The sequence below is a fragment of the Hemiscyllium ocellatum genome, chromosome 4, assembly GCF_020745735.1.
Source record: "Hemiscyllium ocellatum isolate sHemOce1 chromosome 4, sHemOce1.pat.X.cur, whole genome shotgun sequence".
NCBI lineage: Eukaryota > Metazoa > Chordata > Chondrichthyes > Orectolobiformes > Hemiscylliidae > Hemiscyllium > Hemiscyllium ocellatum.
In genome coordinates, this window is record NC_083404.1 from 103,820,883 (window position 1) to 103,839,623 (window position 18,741).

At 52.1% G+C, this 18,741-nt stretch overlaps 15 non-coding genes across 15 annotated transcripts; 7 read left to right on the forward strand and 8 right to left on the reverse strand.

The window, feature by feature from the left end:
• Window positions 1–817: 817 nt before the first annotated feature.
• trnaa-agc (transfer RNA alanine (anticodon AGC)) lies at window positions 818–890 on the forward strand. The gene has a single exon. It is a non-coding gene; the product is annotated as a tRNA-Ala (tRNA).
• Window positions 891–1,154: 264 nt separating this feature from the next.
• Window positions 1,155–1,227, reverse strand: trnam-cau (transfer RNA methionine (anticodon CAU)). The gene has a single exon. It is a non-coding gene; the product is annotated as a tRNA-Met (tRNA).
• A 2,004-nt stretch (window positions 1,228–3,231) lies between these two features.
• Window positions 3,232–3,304, forward strand: trnaa-cgc (transfer RNA alanine (anticodon CGC)). The gene has a single exon. It is a non-coding gene; the product is annotated as a tRNA-Ala (tRNA).
• A 263-nt stretch (window positions 3,305–3,567) lies between these two features.
• trnam-cau (transfer RNA methionine (anticodon CAU)) lies at window positions 3,568–3,640 on the reverse strand. Its single transcript has one exon. It is a non-coding gene; the product is annotated as a tRNA-Met (tRNA).
• Window positions 3,641–5,981: 2,341 nt separating this feature from the next.
• Window positions 5,982–6,054, reverse strand: trnam-cau (transfer RNA methionine (anticodon CAU)). The gene has a single exon. It is a non-coding gene; the product is annotated as a tRNA-Met (tRNA).
• Window positions 6,055–8,056: 2,002 nt separating this feature from the next.
• trnaa-cgc (transfer RNA alanine (anticodon CGC)) lies at window positions 8,057–8,129 on the forward strand. Its single transcript has one exon. It is a non-coding gene; the product is annotated as a tRNA-Ala (tRNA).
• A 263-nt stretch (window positions 8,130–8,392) lies between these two features.
• On the reverse strand, window positions 8,393–8,465 carry trnam-cau (transfer RNA methionine (anticodon CAU)). The gene has a single exon. It is a non-coding gene; the product is annotated as a tRNA-Met (tRNA).
• A 2,004-nt stretch (window positions 8,466–10,469) lies between these two features.
• trnaa-cgc (transfer RNA alanine (anticodon CGC)) lies at window positions 10,470–10,542 on the forward strand. Its single transcript has one exon. It is a non-coding gene; the product is annotated as a tRNA-Ala (tRNA).
• Window positions 10,543–10,805: 263 nt separating this feature from the next.
• Window positions 10,806–10,878, reverse strand: trnam-cau (transfer RNA methionine (anticodon CAU)). The gene has a single exon. It is a non-coding gene; the product is annotated as a tRNA-Met (tRNA).
• A 2,003-nt stretch (window positions 10,879–12,881) lies between these two features.
• trnaa-cgc (transfer RNA alanine (anticodon CGC)) lies at window positions 12,882–12,954 on the forward strand. Its single transcript has one exon. It is a non-coding gene; the product is annotated as a tRNA-Ala (tRNA).
• A 263-nt stretch (window positions 12,955–13,217) lies between these two features.
• On the reverse strand, window positions 13,218–13,290 carry trnam-cau (transfer RNA methionine (anticodon CAU)). Its single transcript has one exon. It is a non-coding gene; the product is annotated as a tRNA-Met (tRNA).
• A 2,003-nt stretch (window positions 13,291–15,293) lies between these two features.
• On the forward strand, window positions 15,294–15,366 carry trnaa-cgc (transfer RNA alanine (anticodon CGC)). The gene has a single exon. It is a non-coding gene; the product is annotated as a tRNA-Ala (tRNA).
• A 263-nt stretch (window positions 15,367–15,629) lies between these two features.
• Window positions 15,630–15,702, reverse strand: trnam-cau (transfer RNA methionine (anticodon CAU)). Its single transcript has one exon. It is a non-coding gene; the product is annotated as a tRNA-Met (tRNA).
• A 2,005-nt stretch (window positions 15,703–17,707) lies between these two features.
• Window positions 17,708–17,780, forward strand: trnaa-agc (transfer RNA alanine (anticodon AGC)). The gene has a single exon. It is a non-coding gene; the product is annotated as a tRNA-Ala (tRNA).
• A 265-nt stretch (window positions 17,781–18,045) lies between these two features.
• Window positions 18,046–18,118, reverse strand: trnam-cau (transfer RNA methionine (anticodon CAU)). The gene has a single exon. It is a non-coding gene; the product is annotated as a tRNA-Met (tRNA).
• Between the last annotated feature and the right edge of the window lie 623 nt (window positions 18,119–18,741).

Below are 18,741 nucleotides of genomic sequence, written 5' to 3' on the forward strand. Positions count from 1 at the left end.
TCTAAACTGCTCGATGACAACTTACTATGTCAATGTCCGGACGAAGGAGCCTTCCATTCCTGTCGGAAAACCGCCGGTGTACTTCTTTTCGTTTCCTCTTCATGAAGTTCGGCCTGCACGGGCTGTGCCACTTCCACAGTTGCACAAGTTGAACAGCAACGCACCCGAGCAGGTCAGCACTAAGGAAAGGCCCTACCGGTCAGACAGGGCTAGCGGGTGCTGCTTCAGACGAGTGGCGGTTGCTGTTTGCATCTCGGCCTGCTCAGCGTGTATCTAAAAGCAGCACTTTGCGGAACCTGACCGCAGGGCTGCAGCTCGCGAGGATGAAGAAGAAGCCCTCTTTTTTTATCTGGTAACAGCCCCAAGTGTTGTCTTTCTCCAATATACACCTTCTACTTCTTCAGAGAATACTGCCTGGTGGTGTGCTGTGACGTCTGCAGTTGCAAACCATGAGCAGCAGGGAGCCCTCTGGAGGAACACAACATCCACGCAGTCAGTCAGCACTCACTTGAAAGTGTCGCAAGTCTCCAATCAGTCAGACAGCGCTCTCGCGTGCTACCTCACACTTGTTGTGACTGCTCGTGCCGATCGGTTCGTTTGGATTCTGCAATCTCAGAGCGTCTCGGTGGCGATTCTTTCGGCGGCACCGTGTTTTCCAGAAGACTTGACGCACGTGCTGCTGCTGCTGCTGCTCGGATGTGCCGATAGTCGCATGGCGTTGTTCGGTTGAATACAGCGTGCAATCTCGAGAGGAATTCGCCTGCTGCTGTCAGCTCATCGTTCCGAAGCAGCATGGGGCCAGACTATGCGCACTGTCGGGGAATTAGCTCAAATGGTAGAGCGCTCGCTTAGCATGCGAGAGGTAGTGGGATCGATGCCCACATTCTCCACAGTGCTTTTTTCCTGGGGATACGCATGAGACGCAGGCAGTGTGACCTCGCGCGAAGCCTGCGTATGGCTCCAGTCTTTGCTGCTGCACACATAGCACGATGGTGAGTTATAAAATGCTGTGCAGAAAAAAAAGCTTGAGCACGTGTCGCCCCGATGTGAAAGGTTTGAGCAGCGCGTTTCAAATCAGGCGTGAAGCCATCCGAATCAAATATTATTGCCCGCGGAGAGAAAGATAAAGCGTAAGGTGGCAAAGGACATAGACTTGCCTTCTCGGAGAATTGAACTCAGGGCCTTCAGATTATGAGACTGACGCGCTACCGACTGCGCTAAGAAGGCCAGCCGACAGCAGCGAGTTATACCGCGTGCCCAAATAGGCCGGTTTTCAAGGTGCTGTGAGCCACAGAGCAACCTTTGTCAGAAAGCTGCAGCTCAAGTGAGGCCAGGATGTCGGGCTTTCGATCCACAATCACGCACGTCACCCGTTACATGCTGGGCTCCGGCCCGCTCGCGGTGCCGCAGAGCCGTGGCGTCTGGAGGTCGGCAAAGGCCGGTATGTCTCGGCGAAGCCTTTTTCACCTCTTTGTCTCAATGGCTCCGCTACTGGAGAGCCACGCCCCAACGCACTAAGATCCTTTGCTCAGCACTCCATGCAGGCAAGAAGTGGGGTGCTTCCGTTTACCAAAGAGCCTATGAAAATGAGGCTTTGGTTAAGAAAAAGAAGGAAGCACATGTCAGGTATAGACAGGATAGTTCGCGTGAATCCTTACAAGAGTGTAAAGACAGTCGGGAAATCAGGAGGACAAAAAGGGGACCTGAGATAGCTTTGGCAGATAGAGAGAGAATAGGGCCCCTCAATGATCAGCACAGCGGCCTTTGGGTCGAGCCGCAATACTAAACGAGTATTTTGCATCAGTGTTTACTGTGGACAAGGATAGAATGTATGGAGAAGTATAGAATATAGGGAAATGGATGGTGACCTGTTGAAAGTTGTCCACATTCCTCCAGGAGGAATGCTGGATGCCTTGAAATGCATACGAGTAGATAAATGCCCAGGACCTGATCAGGTCTGTGGGAAGCTAGGGAAGTGATCGCTGGGCCCCTTGCTGAGATATTTGTATCATTGATATCAAATCATGAGGCCTATAGATAGGATAAATAGACAAAGTCTTTTCCCTGGGGTGCGGGAGACCAGCACGAGATGGCAGAGGTTTAGGGTGAGAGGGAAAAGATATCAAAGTAGAACTAAGGGCCACCTTTTTCACACAGAGGGTGGCACGTGTATGGAATGAGCTGCCAGAGGAAGTGGTGGAGGCTAGTACAATTGCAACATTTAAAAGGCATCTGGATGGCTATATGAATAGGAAGGCTTTGGAGGGATATGGCCCGGGTGCTGGCAGGTACGACTAGATTGGGATGGCATATCTGGTCGGAAAGCTCCGACCGAAGGGTCTCTTTCCGTCATGTACATCTCTATGACTCTATGACTCCTTCCAAGCAAAGTTTTCCCGCGAAGCAGCCAGCGCTCTAAACTGCTCGATGACAACTTACTATGTCAATGTCCGGACGAAGGAGCCTTCCATTCCTGTCGGAAAACCGCCGGTGGACTTCTCTTCGTTTCCTCTTCATGAAGTTCGGCCTGCACGGGCTGTGCCACTTCCACAGTTGCACAAGTTGAACAGCAACGCACCCGAGCAGGTCAGCACTAAGGAAAGGCCCTACCGGTCAGACAGGGCTAGCGGGTGCTGCTTCAGACGAGTGGCGGTTGCTGTTTGCATCTCGGCCTGCTCGGCGTGTATCTGAAAGCAGCACTTTGCGGAACCTGACCGCAGGGCTGCAGCTCGCGAGGATGAAGAAGAAGCTCTCTTTTTTTATCTGGTAACAGCCCCAAGTGTTCTCTTTCTCCAATATACACCTTCTACTTCTTCAGAGAATACTGCCTGGTGGTGTGCTGTGACGTCTGCAGTTGCAAACCATGAGCAGCAGGGAGCCCTCTGGAGGAACACAACATCCACGCAGTCAGTCAGCACTCACTTGAAAGTGTCGCAAGTCTCCAATCAGTCAGACAGCGCTCTCGCGTGCTACCTCACACTTGTTGTGACTGCTCGTGCCGATCGGTTCGTTTGGATTCTGCAATCTCAGAGCGTCTCGGTGGCGATTCTTTCGGCGGCACCGTGTTTTCCAGAAGACTTGACGCACGTGCTGCTGCTGCTGCTGCTCGGATGTGCCGATAGTCGCATGGCGTTGTTCGGTTGAATACAGCGTGCAATCTCGAGAGGAATTCGCCTGCTGCTGTCAGCTCATCGTTCCGAAGCAGCATGGGGCCAAACTGTGCGCACTGTCGGGGAATTAGCTCAAGTGGTAGAGCGCTCGCTTCGCATGCGAGAGGTAGTGGGATCGATGCCCACATTCTCCACAGTGCTTTTTCCTGGGGATACGCATGAGACGCAGGCAGTGTGACCTCGCGCGAAGCCTGCGTATGGCTCCAGTCTTTGCTGCTGCACACATAGCACGATGGTGAGTTATAAAATGCTGTGCAGAAAAAAAAGCTTGAGCACGTGTCGCCCCGATGTGAAAGGTTTGAGCAGCGCGTTTCAAATCAGGCGTGAAGCCATCCGAATCAAATATTATTGCCCGCGGAGAGAAAGATAATACGTAAGGTGGCAAAGGACATAGACTTGCCTTCTCGGAGAATTGAACTCAGGGCCTTCAGATTATGAGACTGACGCGCTACCGACTGCGCTAAGAAGGCCAGCCGACAGCAGCGAGTTATACCGCGTGCCCAAATAGGCCGGTTTTCAAGGTGCTGTGAGCCACAGAGCAACCTTTGTCAGAAAGCTGCAGCTCAAGTGAGGCCAGGATGTCGGGCTTTCGATCCACAATCACGCACGTCACCCGTTACATGCTGGGCTCCGGCCCGCTCGCGGTGCCGCAGAGCCGTGGCGTCTGGAGGTCGGCAAAGGCCGGTATGTCTCGGCGAAGCCTTTTTCACCTCTTTGTCTCAATGGCTCCGCTACTGGAGAGCCACGCCCCAACGCACTAAGATCCTTTGCTCAGCACTCCATGCAGGCAAGAAGTGGGGTGCTTCCGTTTACCAAAGAGCCTATGAAAATGAGGCTTTGGTTAAGAAAAAGAAGGAAGCACATGTCAGGTATAGACAGGATAGTTCGCGTGAATCCTTACAAGAGTGTAAAGACAGTCGGGAAATCAGGAGGACAAAAAGGGGACCTGAGATAGCTTTGGCAGATAGAGAGAGAATAGGGCCCCTCAATGATCAGCACAGCGGCCTTTGGGTCGAGCCGCAATACTAAACGAGTATTTTGCATCAGTGTTTACTGTGGACAAGGATAGAATGTATGGAGAAGTATAGAATATAGGGAAATGGATGGTGACCTGTTGAAAGTTGTCCACATTCCTCCAGGAGGAATGCTGGATGCCTTGAAATGCATACGAGTAGATAAATGCCCAGGACCTGATCAGGTCTGTGGGAAGCTAGGGAAGTGATCGCTGGGCCCCTTGCTGAGATATTTGTATCATTGATATCAAATCATGAGGCCTATAGATAGGATAAATAGACAAAGTCTTTTCCCTGGGGTGCGGGAGACCAGCACGAGATGGCAGAGGTTTAGGGTGAGAGGGAAAAGATATCAAAGTAGAACTAAGGGCCACCTTTTTCACACAGAGGGTGGCACGTGTATGGAATGAGCTGCCAGAGGAAGTGGTGGAGGCTAGTACAATTGCAACATTTAAAAGGCATCTGGATGGCTATATGAATAGGAAGGCTTTGGAGGGATATGGCCCGGGTGCTGGCAGGTACGACTAGATTGGGATGGCATATCTGGTCGGAAAGCTCCGACCGAAGGGTCTCTTTCCGTCATGTACATCTCTATGACTCTATGACTCCTTCCAAGCAAAGTTTTCCCGCGAAGCAGCCAGCGCTCTAAACTGCTCGATGACAACTTACTATGTCAATGTCCGGACGAAGGAGCCTTCCATTCCTGTCGGAAAACCGCCGGTGGACTTCTCTTCGTTTCCTCTTCATGAAGTTCGGCCTGCACGGGCTGTGCCACTTCCACAGTTGCACAAGTTGAACAGCAACGCACCCGAGCAGGTCAGCACTAAGGAAAGGCCCTACCGGTCAGACAGGGCTAGCGGGTGCTGCTTCAGACGAGTGGCGGTTGCTGTTTGCATCTCGGCCTGCTCGGCGTGTATCTGAAAGCAGCACTTTGCGGAACCTGACCGCAGGGCTGCAGCTCGCGAGGATGAAGAAGAAGCTCTCTTTTTTTATCTGGTAACAGCCCCAAGTGTTCTCTTTCTCCAATATACACCTTCTACTTCTTCAGAGAATACTGCCTGGTGGTGTGCTGTGACGTCTGCAGTTGCAAACCATGAGCAGCAGGGAGCCCTCTGGAGGAACACAACATCCACGCAGTCAGTCAGCACTCACTTGAAAGTGTCGCAAGTCTCCAATCAGTCAGACAGCGCTCTCGCGTGCTACCTCACACTTGTTGTGACTGCTCGTGCCGATCGGTTCGTTTGGATTCTGCAATCTCAGAGCGTCTCGGTGGCGATTCTTTCGGCGGCACCGTGTTTTCCAGAAGACTTGACGCACGTGCTGCTGCTGCTGCTGCTCGGATGTGCCGATAGTCGCATGGCGTTGTTCGGTTGAATACAGCGTGCAATCTCGAGAGGAATTCGCCTGCTGCTGTCAGCTCATCGTTCCGAAGCAGCATGGGGGCCAAACTGTGCGCGCTGTCAGGGAATTAGCTCAAATGGTAGAGCGCTCGCTTAGCATGCGAGAGGTAGTGGGATCGATGCCCACATTCTCCACAGTGCTTTTTCCTGGGGATACGCATGAGACGCAGGCAGTGTGACCTCGCGCGAAGCCTGCGTATGGCTCCAGTCTTTGCTGCTGCACACATAGCACGATGGTGAGTTATAAAATGCTGTGCAGAAAAAAAAGCTTGAGCACGTGTCGCCCCGATGTGAAAGGTTTGAGCAGCGCGTTTCAAATCAGGCGTGAAGCCATCCGAATCAAATATTATTGCCCGCGGAGAGAAAGATAATGCGTAAGGTGGCAAAGGACATAGACTTGCCTTCTCTGAGGATTGAACTCAGGACCTTCAGATTATGAGACTGACGCGCTACCGACTGCGCTAAGAAGGCCAGCCGACAGCAGCGAGTTATACCGCGTGCCCAAATAGGCCGGTTTTCAAGGTGCTGTGAGCCACAGAGCAACCTTTGTCAGAAAGCTGCAGCTCAAGTGAGGCCAGGATGTCGGGCTTTCGATCCACAATCACGCACGTCACCCGTTACATGCTGGGCTCCGGCCCGCTCGCGGTGCCGCAGAGCCGTGGCGTCTGGAGGTCGGCAAAGGCCGGTATGTCTCGGCGAAGCCTTTTTCACCTCTTTGTCTCAATGGCTCCGCTACTGGAGAGCCACGCCCCAACGCACTAAGATCCTTTGCTCAGCACTCCATGCAGGCAAGAAGTGGGGTGCTTCCGTTTACCAAAGAGCCTATGAAAATGAGGCTTTGGTTAAGAAAAAGAAGGAAGCACATGTCAGGTATAGACAGGATAGTTCGCGTGAATCCTTACAAGAGTGTAAAGACAGTCGGGAAATCAGGAGGACAAAAAGGGGACCTGAGATAGCTTTGGCAGATAGAGAGAATAGGGCCCCTCAATGATCAGCACAGCGGCCTTTGGGTCGAGCCGCAATACTAAACGAGTATTTTGCATCAGTGTTTACTGTGGACAAGGATAGAATGTATGGAGAAGTATAGAATATAGGGAAATGGATGGTGACCTGTTGAAAGTTGTCCACATTCCTCCAGGAGGAATGCTGGATGCCTTGAAATGCATACGAGTAGATAAATGCCCAGGACCTGATCAGGTCTGTGGGAAGCTAGGGAAGTGATCGCTGGGCCCCTTGCTGAGATATTTGTATCATTGATATCAAATCATGAGGCCTATAGATAGGATAAATAGACAAAGTCTTTTCCCTGGGGTGCGGGAGACCAGCACGAGATGGCAGAGGTTTAGGGTGAGAGGGAAAAGATATCAAAGTAGAACTAAGGGCCACCTTTTTCACACAGAGGGTGGCACGTGTATGGAATGAGCTGCCAGAGGAAGTGGTGGAGGCTAGTACAATTGCAACATTTAAAAGGCATCTGGATGGCTATATGAATAGGAAGGCTTTGGAGGGATATGGCCCGGGTGCTGGCAGGTACGACTAGATTGGGATGGCATATCTGGTCGGAAAGCTCCGACCGAAGGGTCTCTTTCCGTCATGTACATCTCTATGACTCTATGACTCCTTCCAAGCAAAGTTTTCCCGCGAAGCAGCCAGCGCTCTAAACTGCTCGATGACAACTTACTATGTCAATGTCCGGACGAAGGAGCCTTCCATTCCTGTCGGAAAACCGCCGGTGGACTTCTCTTCGTTTCCTCTTCATGAAGTTCGGCCTGCACGGGCTGTGCCACTTCCACAGTTGCACAAGTTGAACAGCAACGCACCCGAGCAGGTCAGCACTAAGGAAAGGCCCTACCGGTCAGACAGGGCTAGCGGGTGCTGCTTCAGACGAGTGGCGGTTGCTGTTTGCATCTCGGCCTGCTCGGCGTGTATCTGAAAGCAGCACTTTGCGGAACCTGACCGCAGGGCTGCAGCTCGCGAGGATGAAGAAGAAGCTCTCTTTTTTTATCTGGTAACAGCCCCAAGTGTTCTCTTTCTCCAATATACACCTTCTACTTCTTCAGAGAATACTGCCTGGTGGTGTGCTGTGACGTCTGCAGTTGCAAACCATGAGCAGCAGGGAGCCCTCTGGAGGAACACAACATCCACGCAGTCAGTCAGCACTCACTTGAAAGTGTCGCAAGTCTCCAATCAGTCAGACAGCGCTCTCGCGTGCTACCTCACACTTGTTGTGACTGCTCGTGCCGATCGGTTCGTTTGGATTCTGCAATCTCAGAGCGTCTCGGTGGCGATTCTTTCGGCGGCACCGTGTTTTCCAGAAGACTTGACGCACGTGCTGCTGCTGCTGCTGCTCGGATGTGCCGATAGTCGCATGGCGTTGTTCGGTTGAATACAGCGTGCAATCTCGAGAGGAATTCGCCTGCTGCTGTCAGCTCATCGTTCCGAAGCAGCATGGGGCCAAACTGTGCGCACTGTCGGGGAATTAGCTCAAGTGGTAGAGCGCTCGCTTCGCATGCGAGAGGTAGTGGGATCGATGCCCACATTCTCCACAGTGCTTTTTCCTGGGGATACGCATGAGACGCAGGCAGTGTGACCTCGCGCGAAGCCTGCGTATGGCTCCAGTCTTTGCTGCTGCACACATAGCACGATGGTGAGTTATAAAATGCTGTGCAGAAAAAAAAGCTTGAGCACGTGTCGCCCCGATGTGAAAGGTTTGAGCAGCGCGTTTCAAATCAGGCGTGAAGCCATCCGAATCAAATATTATTGCCCGCGGAGAGAAAGATAATGCGTAAGGTGGCAAAGGACATAGACTTGCCTTCTCGGAGAATTGAACTCAGGGCCTTCAGATTATGAGACTGACGCGCTACCGACTGCGCTAAGAAGGCCAGCCGACAGCAGCGAGTTATACCGCGTGCCCAAATAGGCCGGTTTTCAAGGTGCTGTGAGCCACAGAGCAACCTTTGTCAGAAAGCTGCAGCTCAAGTGAGGCCAGGATGTCGGGCTTTCGATCCACAATCACGCACGTCACCCGTTACATGCTGGGCTCCGGCCCGCTCGCGGTGCCGCAGAGCCGTGGCGTCTGGAGGTCGGCAAAGGCCGGTATGTCTCGGCGAAGCCTTTTTCACCTCTTTGTCTCAATGGCTCCGCTACTGGAGAGCCACGCCCCAACGCACTAAGATCCTTTGCTCAGCACTCCATGCAGGCAAGAAGTGGGGTGCTTCCGTTTACCAAAGAGCCTATGAAAATGAGGCTTTGGTTAAGAAAAAGAAGGAAGCACATGTCAGGTATAGACAGGATAGTTCGCGTGAATCCTTACAAGAGTGTAAAGACAGTCGGGAAATCAGGAGGACAAAAAGGGGACCTGAGATAGCTTTGGCAGATAGAGAGAGAATAGGGCCCCTCAATGATCAGCACAGCGGCCTTTGGGTCGAGCCGCAATACTAAACGAGTATTTTGCATCAGTGTTTACTGTGGACAAGGATAGAATGTATGGAGAAGTATAGAATATAGGGAAATGGATGGTGACCTGTTGAAAGTTGTCCACATTCCTCCAGGAGGAATGCTGGATGCCTTGAAATGCATACGAGTAGATAAATGCCCAGGACCTGATCAGGTCTGTGGGAAGCTAGGGAAGTGATCGCTGGGCCCCTTGCTGAGATATTTGTATCATTGATATCAAATCATGAGGCCTATAGATAGGATAAATAGACAAAGTCTTTTCCCTGGGGTGCGGGAGACCAGCACGAGATGGCAGAGGTTTAGGGTGAGAGGGAAAAGATATCAAAGTAGAACTAAGGGCCACCTTTTTCACACAGAGGGTGGCACGTGTATGGAATGAGCTGCCAGAGGAAGTGGTGGAGGCTAGTACAATTGCAACATTTAAAAGGCATCTGGATGGCTATATGAATAGGAAGGCTTTGGAGGGATATGGCCCGGGTGCTGGCAGGTACGACTAGATTGGGATGGCATATCTGGTCGGAAAGCTCCGACCGAAGGGTCTCTTTCCGTCATGTACATCTCTATGACTCTATGACTCCTTCCAAGCAAAGTTTTCCCGCGAAGCAGCCAGCGCTCTAAACTGCTCGATGACAACTTACTATGTCAATGTCCGGACGAAGGAGCCTTCCATTCCTGTCGGAAAACCGCCGGTGGACTTCTCTTCGTTTCCTCTTCATGAAGTTCGGCCTGCACGGGCTGTGCCACTTCCACAGTTGCACAAGTTGAACAGCAACGCACCCGAGCAGGTCAGCACTAAGGAAAGGCCCTACCGGTCAGACAGGGCTAGCGGGTGCTGCTTCAGACGAGTGGCGGTTGCTGTTTGCATCTCGGCCTGCTCGGCGTGTATCTGAAAGCAGCACTTTGCGGAACCTGACCGCAGGGCTGCAGCTCGCGAGGATGAAGAAGAAGCTCTCTTTTTTTATCTGGTAACAGCCCCAAGTGTTCTCTTTCTCCAATATACACCTTCTACTTCTTCAGAGAATACTGCCTGGTGGTGTGCTGTGACGTCTGCAGTTGCAAACCATGAGCAGCAGGGAGCCCTCTGGAGGAACACAACATCCACGCAGTCAGTCAGCACTCACTTGAAAGTGTCGCAAGTCTCCAATCAGTCAGACAGCGCTCTCGCGTGCTACCTCACACTTGTTGTGACTGCTCGTGCCGATCGGTTCGTTTGGATTCTGCAATCTCAGAGCGTCTCGGTGGCGATTCTTTCGGCGGCACCGTGTTTTCCAGAAGACTTGACGCACGTGCTGCTGCTGCTGCTGCTCGGATGTGCCGATAGTCGCATGGCGTTGTTCGGTTGAATACAGCGTGCAATCTCGAGAGGAATTCGCCTGCTGCTGTCAGCTCATCGTTCCGAAGCAGCATGGGGCCAAACTGTGCGCACTGTCGGGGAATTAGCTCAAGTGGTAGAGCGCTCGCTTCGCATGCGAGAGGTAGTGGGATCGATGCCCACATTCTCCACAGTGCTTTTTCCTGGGGATACGCATGAGACGCAGGCAGTGTGACCTCGCGCGAAGCCTGCGTATGGCTCCAGTCTTTGCTGCTGCACACATAGCACGATGGTGAGTTATAAAATGCTGTGCAGAAAAAAAAGCTTGAGCACGTGTCGCCCCGATGTGAAAGGTTTGAGCAGCGCGTTTCAAATCAGGCGTGAAGCCATCCGAATCAAATATTATTGCCCGCGGAGAGAAAGATAATGCGTAAGGTGGCAAAGGACATAGACTTGCCTTCTCGGAGAATTGAACTCAGGGCCTTCAGATTATGAGACTGACGCGCTACCGACTGCGCTAAGAAGGCCAGCCGACAGCAGTGAGTTATACCGCGTGCCCAAATAGGCCGGTTTTCAAGGTGCTGTGAGCCACAGAGCAACCTTTGTCAGAAAGCTGCAGCTCAAGTGAGGCCAGGATGTCGGGCTTTCGATCCACAATCACGCACGTCACCCGTTACATGCTGGGCTCCGGCCCGCTCGCGGTGCCGCAGAGCCGTGGCGTCTGGAGGTCGGCAAAGGCCGGTATGTCTCGGCGAAGCCTTTTTCACCTCTTTGTCTCAATGGCTCCGCTACTGGAGAGCCACGCCCCAACGCACTAAGATCCTTTGCTCAGCACTCCATGCAGGCAAGAAGTGGGGTGCTTCCGTTTACCAAAGAGCCTATGAAAATGAGGCTTTGGTTAAGAAAAAGAAGGAAGCACATGTCAGGTATAGACAGGATAGTTCGCGTGAATCCTTACAAGAGTGTAAAGACAGTCGGGAAATCAGGAGGACAAAAAGGGGACCTGAGATAGCTTTGGCAGATAGAGAGAGAATAGGGCCCCTCAATGATCAGCACAGCGGCCTTTGGGTCGAGCCGCAATACTAAACGAGTATTTTGCATCAGTGTTTACTGTGGACAAGGATAGAATGTATGGAGAAGTATAGAATATAGGGAAATGGATGGTGACCTGTTGAAAGTTGTCCACATTCCTCCAGGAGGAATGCTGGATGCCTTGAAATGCATACGAGTAGATAAATGCCCAGGACCTGATCAGGTCTGTGGGAAGCTAGGGAAGTGATCGCTGGGCCCCTTGCTGAGATATTTGTATCATTGATATCAAATCATGAGGCCTATAGATAGGATAAATAGACAAAGTCTTTTCCCTGGGTGCGGGAGACCAGCACGAGATGGCAGAGGTTTAGGGTGAGAGGGAAAAGATATCAAAGTAGAACTAAGGGCCACCTTTTTCACACAGAGGGTGGCACGTGTATGGAATGAGCTGCCAGAGGAAGTGGTGGAGGCTAGTACAATTGCAACATTTAAAAGGCATCTGGATGGCTATATGAATAGGAAGGCTTTGGAGGGATATGGCCCGGGTGCTGGCAGGTACGACTAGATTGGGATGGCATATCTGGTCGGAAAGCTCCGACCGAAGGGTCTCTTTCCGTCATGTACATCTCTATGACTCTATGACTCCTTCCAAGCAAAGTTTTCCCGCGAAGCAGCCAGCGCTCTAAACTGCTCGATGACAACTTACTATGTCAATGTCCGGACGAAGGAGCCTTCCATTCCTGTCGGAAAACCGCCGGTGGACTTCTCTTCGTTTCCTCTTCATGAAGTTCGGCCTGCACGGGCTGTGCCACTTCCACAGTTGCACAAGTTGAACAGCAACGCACCCGAGCAGGTCAGCACTAAGGAAAGGCCCTACCGGTCAGACAGGGCTAGCGGGTGCTGCTTCAGACGAGTGGCGGTTGCTGTTTGCATCTCGGCCTGCTCGGCGTGTATCTGAAAGCAGCACTTTGCGGAACCTGACCGCAGGGCTGCAGCTCGCGAGGATGAAGAAGAAGCTCTCTTTTTTTATCTGGTAACAGCCCCAAGTGTTCTCTTTCTCCAATATACACCTTCTACTTCTTCAGAGAATACTGCCTGGTGGTGTGCTGTGACGTCTGCAGTTGCAAACCATGAGCAGCAGGGAGCCCTCTGGAGGAACACAACATCCACGCAGTCAGTCAGCACTCACTTGAAAGTGTCGCAAGTCTCCAATCAGTCAGACAGCGCTCTCGCGTGCTACCTCACACTTGTTGTGACTGCTCGTGCCGATCGGTTCGTTTGGATTCTGCAATCTCAGAGCGTCTCGGTGGCGATTCTTTCGGCGGCACCGTGTTTTCCAGAAGACTTGACGCACGTGCTGCTGCTGCTGCTGCTCGGATGTGCCGATAGTCGCATGGCGTTGTTCGGTTGAATACAGCGTGCAATCTCGAGAGGAATTCGCCTGCTGCTGTCAGCTCATCGTTCCGAAGCAGCATGGGGCCAAACTGTGCGCACTGTCGGGGAATTAGCTCAAGTGGTAGAGCGCTCGCTTCGCATGCGAGAGGTAGTGGGATCGATGCCCACATTCTCCACAGTGCTTTTTCCTGGGGATACGCATGAGACGCAGGCAGTGTGACCTCGCGCGAAGCCTGCGTATGGCTCCAGTCTTTGCTGCTGCACACATAGCACGATGGTGAGTTATAAAATGCTGTGCAGAAAAAAAAGCTTGAGCACGTGTCGCCCCGATGTGAAAGGTTTGAGCAGCGCGTTTCAAATCAGGCGTGAAGCCATCCGAATCAAATATTATTGCCCGCGGAGAGAAAGATAATGCGTAAGGTGGCAAAGGACATAGACTTGCCTTCTCTGAGAATTGAACTCAGGGCCTTCAGATTATGAGACTGACGCGCTACCGACTGCGCTAAGAAGGCCAGCCGACAGCAGCGAGTTATACCGCGTGCCCAAATAGGCCGGTTTTCAAGGTGCTGTGAGCCACAGAGCAACCTTTGTCAGAAAGCTGCAGCTCAAGTGAGGCCAGGATGTCGGGCTTTCGATCCACAATCACGCACGTCACCCGTTACATGCTGGGCTCCGGCCCGCTCGCGGTGCCGCAGAGCCGTGGCGTCTGGAGGTCGGCAAAGGCCGGTATGTCTCGGCGAAGCCTTTTTCACCTCTTTGTCTCAATGGCTCCGCTACTGGAGAGCCACGCCCCAACGCACTAAGATCCTTTGCTCAGCACTCCATGCAGGCAAGAAGTGGGGTGCTTCCGTTTACCAAAGAGCCTATGAAAATGAGGCTTTGGTTAAGAAAAAGAAGGAAGCACATGTCAGGTATAGACAGGATAGTTCGCGTGAATCCTTACAAGAGTGTAAAGACAGTCGGGAAATCAGGAGGACAAAAAGGGGACCTGAGATAGCTTTGGCAGATAGAGAGAGAATAGGGCCCCTCAATGATCAGCACAGCGGCCTTTGGGTCGAGCCGCAATACTAAACGAGTATTTTGCATCAGTGTTTACTGTGGACAAGGATAGAATGTATGGAGAAGTATAGAATATAGGGAAATGGATGGTGACCTGTTGAAAGTTGTCCACATTCCTCCAGGAGGAATGCTGGATGCCTTGAAATGCATACGAGTAGATAAATGCCCAGGACCTGATCAGGTCTGTGGGAAGCTAGGGAAGTGATCGCTGGGCCCCTTGCTGAGATATTTGTATCATTGATATCAAATCATGAGGCCTATAGATAGGATAAATAGACAAAGTCTTTTCCCTGGGTGCGGGAGACCAGCACGAGATGGCAGAGGTTTAGGGTGAGAGGGAAAAGATATCAAAGTAGAACTAAGGGCCACCTTTTTCACACAGAGGGTGGCACGTGTATGGAATGAGCTGCCAGAGGAAGTGGTGGAGGCTAGTACAATTGCAACATTTAAAAGGCATCTGGATGGCTATATGAATAGGAAGGCTTTGGAGGGATATGGCCCGGGTGCTGGCAGGTACGACTAGATTGGGATGGCATATCTGGTCGGAAAGCTCCGACCGAAGGGTCTCTTTCCGTCATGTACATCTCTATGACTCTATGACTCCTTCCAAGCAAAGTTTTCCCGCGAAGCAGCCAGCGCTCTAAACTGCTCGATGACAACTTACTATGTCAATGTCCGGACGAAGGAGCCTTCCATTCCTGTCGGAAAACCGCCGGTGGACTTCTCTTCGTTTCCTCTTCATGAAGTTCGGCCTGCACGGGCTGTGCCACTTCCACAGTTGCACAAGTTGAACAGCAACGCACCCGAGCAGGTCAGCACTAAGGAAAGGCCCTACCGGTCAGACAGGGCTAGCGGGTGCTGCTTCAGACGAGTGGCGGTTGCTGTTTGCATCTCGGCCTGCTCGGCGTGTATCTGAAAGCAGCACTTTGCGGAACCTGACCGCAGGGCTGCAGCTCGCGAGGATGAAGAAGAAGCTCTCTTTTTTTATCTGGTAACAGCCCCAAGTGTTCTCTTTCTCCAATATACACCTTCTACTTCTTCAGAGAATACTGCCTGGTGGTGTGCTGTGACGTCTGCAGTTGCAAACCATGAGCAGCAGGGAGCCCTCTGGAGGAACACAACATCCACGCAGTCAGTCAGCACTCACTTGAAAGTGTCGCAAGTCTCCAATCAGTCAGACAGCGCTCTCGCGTGCTACCTCACACTTGTTGTGACTGCTCGTGCCGATCGGTTCGTTTGGATTCTGCAATCTCAGAGCGTCTCGGTGGCGATTCTTTCGGCGGCACCGTGTTTTCCAGAAGACTTGACGCACGTGCTGCTGCTGCTGCTGCTCGGATGTGCCGATAGTCGCATGGCGTTGTTCGGTTGAATACAGCGTGCAATCTCGAGAGGAATTCGCCTGCTGCTGTCAGCTCATCGTTCCGAAGCAGCATGGGGCCAAACTGTGCGCACTGTCGGGGAATTAGCTCAAGTGGTAGAGCGCTCGCTTCGCATGCGAGAGGTAGTGGGATCGATGCCCACATTCTCCACAGTGCTTTTTCCTGGGGATACGCATGAGACGCAGGCAGTGTGACCTCGCGCGAAGCCTGCGTATGGCTCCAGTCTTTGCTGCTGCACACATAGCACGATGGTGAGTTATAAAATGCTGTGCAGAAAAAAAAGCTTGAGCACGTGTCGCCCCGATGTGAAAGGTTTGAGCAGCGCGTTTCAAATCAGGCGTGAAGCCATCCGAATCAAATATTATTGCCCGCGGAGAGAAAGATAATGCGTAAGGTGGCAAAGGACATAGACTTGCCTTCTCTGAGAATTGAACTCAGGACCTTCAGATTATGAGACTGACGCGCTACCGACTGCGCTAAGAAGGCCAGCCGACAGCAGCGAGTTATACCGCGTGCCCAAATAGGCCGGTTTTCAAGGTGCTGTGAGCCACAGAGCAACCTTTGTCAGAAAGCTGCAGCTCAAGTGAGGCCAGGATGTCGGGCTTTCGATCCACAATCACGCACGTCACCCGTTACATGCTGGGCTCCGGCCCGCTCGCGGTGCCGCAGAGCCGTGGCGTCTGGAGGTCGGCAAAGGCCGGTATGTCTCGGCGAAGCCTTTTTCACCTCTTTGTCTCAATGGCTCCGCTACTGGAGAGCCACGCCCCAACGCACTAAGATCCTTTGCTCAGCACTCCATGCAGGCAAGAAGTGGGGTGCTTCCGTTTACCAAAGAGCCTATGAAAATGAGGCTTTGGTTAAGAAAAAGAAGGAAGCACATGTCAGGTATAGACAGGATAGTTCGCGTGAATCCTTACAAGAGTGTAAAGACAGTCGGGAAATCAGGAGGACAAAAAGGGGACCTGAGATAGCTTTGGCAGATAGAGAGAGAATAGGGCCCCTCAATGATCAGCACAGCGGCCTTTGGGTCGAGCCGCAATACTAAACGAGTATTTTGCATCAGTGTTTACTGTGGACAAGGATAGAATGTATGGAGAAGTATAGAATATAGGGAAATGGATGGTGACCTGTTGAAAGTTGTCCACATTCCTCCAGGAGGAATGCTGGATGCCTTGAAATGCATACGAGTAGATAAATGCCCAGGACCTGATCAGGTCTGTGGGAAGCTAGGGAAGTGATCGCTGGGCCCCTTGCTGAGATATTTGTATCATTGATATCAAATCATGAGGCCTATAGATAGGATAAATAGACAAAGTCTTTTCCCTGGGTGCGGGAGACCAGCACGAGATGGCAGAGGTTTAGGGTGAGAGGGAAAAGATATCAAAGTAGAACTAAGGGCCACCTTTTTCACACAGAGGGTGGCACGTGTATGGAATGAGCTGCCAGAGGAAGTGGTGGGAGGCTAGTACAATTGCAACATTTAAAAAGGCATCTGGATGGCTATATGAATAGGAAGGCTTTGGAGGGATATGGCCCGGGTGCTGGCAGGTACGACTAGATTGGGATGGCATATCTGGTCGGAAAGCTCCGACCGAAGGGTCTCTTTCCGTCATGTACATCTCTATGACTCTATGACTCCTTCCAAGCAAAGTTTTCCCGCGAAGCAGCCAGCGCTCTAAACTGCTCGATGACAACTTACTATGTCAATGTCCGGACGAAGGAGCCTTCCATTCCTGTCGGAAAACCGCCGGTGGACTTCTCTTCGTTTCCTCTTCATGAAGTTCGGCCTGCACGGGCTGTGCCACTTCCACAGTTGCACAAGTTGAACAGCAACGCACCCGAGCAGGTCAGCACTAAGGAAAGGCCCTACCGGTCAGACAGGGCTAGCGGGTGCTGCTTCAGACGAGTGGCGGTTGCTGTTTGCATCTCGGCCTGCTCGGCGTGTATCTGAAAGCAGCACTTTGCGGAACCTGACCGCAGGGCTGCAGCTCGCGAGGATGAAGAAGAAGCTCTCTTTTTTTATCTGGTAACAGCCCCAAGTGTTCTCTTTCTCCAATATACACCTTCTACTTCTTCAGAGAATACTGCCTGGTGGTGTGCTGTGACGTCTGCAGTTGCAAACCATGAGCAGCAGGGAGCCCTCTGGAGGAACACAACATCCACGCAGTCAGTCAGCACTCACTTGAAAGTGTCGCAAGTCTCCAATCAGTCAGACAGCGCTCTCGCGTGCTACCTCACACTTGTTGTGACTGCTCGTGCCGATCGGTTCGTTTGGATTCTGCAATCTCAGAGCGTCTCGGTGGCGATTCTTTCGGCGGCACCGTGTTTTCCAGAAGACTTGACGCACGTGCTGCTGCTGCTGCTGCTCGGATGTGCCGATAGTCGCATGGCGTTGTTCGGTTGAATACAGCGTGCAATCTCGAGAGGAATTCGCCTGCTGCTGTCAGCTCATCGTTCCGAAGCAGCATGGGGCCAAACTGTGTGCACTGTCGGGGAATTAGCTCAAATGGTAGAGCGCTCGCTTAGCATGCGAGAGGTAGTGGGATCGATGCCCACATTCTCCACAGTGCTTTTTCCTGGGGATACGCATGAGGCGCAGGCAGTGTGACCTCGCGCGAAGCCTGCGTATGGCTCCAGTCTTTGCTGCTGCACACATAGCACGATGGTGAGTTATAAAATGCTGTGCAGAAAAAAAAAGCTTGAGCACGTGTCGCCCCCGATGTGAAAGGTTTGAGCAGCGCGTTTCAAATCAGGCGTGAAGCCATCCGAATCAAATATTATTGCCCGCGGAGAGAAAGATAATGCGTAAGGTGGCAAAGGACATAGACTTGCCTTCTCTGAGAATTGAACTCAGGACCTTCAGATTATGAGACTGACGCGCTACCGACTGCGCTAAGAAGGCCAGCCGACAGCAGCGAGTTATACCGCGTGCCCAAATAGGCCGGTTTTCAAGGTGCTGTGAGCCACAGAGCAACCTTTGTCAGAAAGCTGCAGCTCAAGTGAGGCCAGGATGTCGGGCTTTCGATCCACAATCACGCACGTCACCCGTTACATGCTGGGCTCCGGCCCGCTCGCGGTGCCGCAGAGCCGTGGCGTCTGGAGGTCGGCAAAGGCCGGTATGTCTCGGCGAAGCCTTTTTCACCTCTTTGTCTCAATGGCTCCGCTACTGGAGAGCCACGCCCCAACGCACTAAGATCCTTTGCTCAGCACTCCATGCAGGCAAGAAGTGGGGTGCTTCCGTTTACCAAAGAGCCTATGAAAATGAGGCTTTGGTTAAGAAAAAGAAGGAAGCACATGTCAGGTATAGACAGGATAGTTCGCGTGAATCCTTACAAGAGTGTAAAGACAGTCGGGAAATCAGGAGGACAAAAAGGGGACCTGAGATAGCTTTGGCAGATAGAGAGAGAAAGGGGCCCCTCAATGATCAGCACAGCGGCCTTTGGGTCGAGCCGCAATACTAAACGAGTATTTTGCATCAGTGTTTACTGTTGGACAAGGATAGAATGTATGGAGAAGTATAGAATA